The sequence below is a fragment of the Pagrus major genome, chromosome 19, assembly GCF_040436345.1.
Source record: "Pagrus major chromosome 19, Pma_NU_1.0".
In the NCBI taxonomy this organism is placed as follows: domain Eukaryota; kingdom Metazoa; phylum Chordata; class Actinopteri; order Spariformes; family Sparidae; genus Pagrus; species Pagrus major.
The window spans coordinates 30,511,473-30,513,972 of NC_133233.1; positions in this window are offsets into that span (position 1 = coordinate 30,511,473).

Consider the following 2,500-nt stretch of genomic DNA (forward strand, 5'->3'; position numbering starts at 1 on the left):
ACAACTCTACCAAGTCCTGTACTCACTGGGACACATCCTCAGTTGTGTGCCTTAGGATCATTGAGTGTTTCGACCACTTAGCACAAGACACTCTCCCCCAAGGAAGGTCCACCCAAAGATGCGCTATCTTTGGGGTGTGTCCCTCCTAAGCTGCTCTACACTAGCCACTTGTATTTTAAAAGAGACCATTTTTAGTGCAAGAGTTGAATTGTTTTTAGAAATTGAGAGTTTTGCAGGTCAAATGTTAGGCAGAATTGTTTGATTGTCCAGAGCTAATTTGACAAGTTTAAGTTTGTTGCAATTTAGAGACTTTTTTCGAATTTGTTGGTTATTTAAAGCATTTTAAGTTGAGGGAGACAGAGAGCTAAAATAAGAAGGCGTTGGAGTGCAAAGTTGACTTACCCCCTGCTGAGTCCTGGATCAATTTGAAAATGGCGTAAAGCAGCAGTGGTCCAGCTGGGCAGGGCCATGTGCATATGGCCTCTTCCAGACCCTGTTGTCCATCCCATGGGAGTAACCATGACCAGCCCCGTCAGTGCGGTGCCTTCATGGCTACCCCAGAGGAGATGAAGGATCAAAGCCAGCAGAGACACGCTCTGCCTCTTTGATCCCCCATGGACTCAGGGCGAGGAAATGTCCAACTCTCTGTGTTCCATACACCGCACAACCCCAGAGAGTGGTGAAAAAAAAAAAAAAAAAAAAAAAAAACATAAAAATATTAAAATATTAAAAAGATGAAGAAAGTCCAAAAGGGCAGGAACTCCTTGGTGCAGGATTCTCCATGAAGGAAACAGCAGCAGGCATAGTCCAAGGGGAGTGGTCAATCCAACTGTTCTTGCTCTTTCTCATGCCCTGGCTGTCTGGGGTCTATACTGTAGCTAGCTTCCTCTGTGACGGTACAAGTTCCTTTGATGTTTTACTGGTTGTAAGTTTTATTCTTTTTAGGATTAATGTGTTCTTTAGTATTGCTTTGTTACATTGTGTTGGTTAAAAAGTGTAATAACCATGTAATTAGGGTTAGGGGTTAGGGTTAGGGTTAGGGTTAGGGTTAGGGTTAGGGGGTTAGGGTTAGGGTTAGGGTTAGGGTTAGGGTTAGGGGGTTAGGGTTAGGGTTAGGGTTAGGGGTTAGGGTTAGGGTTAGGGTTAGGTTATAGGGATGAAAACCACCGTTGTCACCCCCTGACAAGACTTTATTTGTTAATAACTTTTGATAGGGTTAGGGTTAGGGTTAGGGTTAGGGTTAGGGGGGGTTAGGGTTAGGGTTAGGGTTAGGGTTAGGGTTAGGGGTTAGGGTTAGGGTTAGGGTTAGGGTTAGGGTTAGGGGTTAGGGTTAGGGTTAGGGTTAGGGTTAGGGGTTAGGGTTAGGGTTAGGGGAGGGGGAAAAATCCTGTCTCCTGTCGGAGGAGGAGAAGAATCTGTCCCGCCCCCATCTGGGGGCTGGGACTTCATCCCTCCTCCAGTCAGAGACTGGTGGGGCTCTCTCCGTCCACCCATCTCTTCCATCCTCGTCCGGGTAGCGCGCCGGCCGGCGTCGCCCACCCCGTTGGACCAGGGTCCAGTCATCATTGAATTCACTCATCTGGTGAGTGTCCAATAATTGTTTTTTAGAAAAAAAATATAAGAAAATAAAAATCTATTTTAATATTAAACAAATAAGGAAGGTGTGTCGGCAACGTTTCGACCCTTTTGGGTCTTCCTCAGGCCAATGACACACTAAAAACTATGTTTTGTTTCTCTCGGATAGCTGGAGCGATGTTCTCTCTTCGGAGTCCAGGTAAGTAATGAGCTCTCCCTTGGCTCCTCCCTTTTATACCCTCTGTTTGTCTTGCTATTAATTTGGTTTAGTTTTAACTATGAATTGTTTTTTGTTCCCAATCTAGGTAAATGGAATCGAATTGGATTTTAAGGTAAGTAACGTGTATTAAATGAATTGTAATTTTAATTTAAAGGTAAGTAATTTATTGTTGTAATTGTTATGTGTTATATATGTATATTTTTATGATATTTTTATGATAAATGTAAATATTATTGTGAACCATTCCCCTATTTATATTAAACTTCCAAATGTTTTAACTATGTTTGTATGTTGTATTTTTAATATTGATTAAGGATATTAACCCATATTTATTAATATATTTTTTATGAATTCATATATATATATATATATTTTTTTAATTATTTATAAATCTTTATCACTCTCCAACCCTCGGAAGGGGAACGGGAAGGGAAAGGGAAAGGGAAAGGGAAGTGGTTAGGGTTAGGGTTAGGGAAGGGGGAGTGGTTAGGGTTAGGGAAAGGGAAGTGGTTAGGGTTAGGGAAGGGGGAGTGGTTAGGGTTAGGGAAGGGAGAGTGGTTAGGGTTAGGGAAGGGAGAGTGGTTAGGGTTAGGGTTAGGGAAGGGGGAGTGGTTAGGGTTAGGGAAGGGGAAGGGTTAGGGTTAGGGAAGGGGAAGTGGTTAGGGTTAGGGAAGGGAAGTGGTTAGGGTTAGGGAAAGGGAAGTG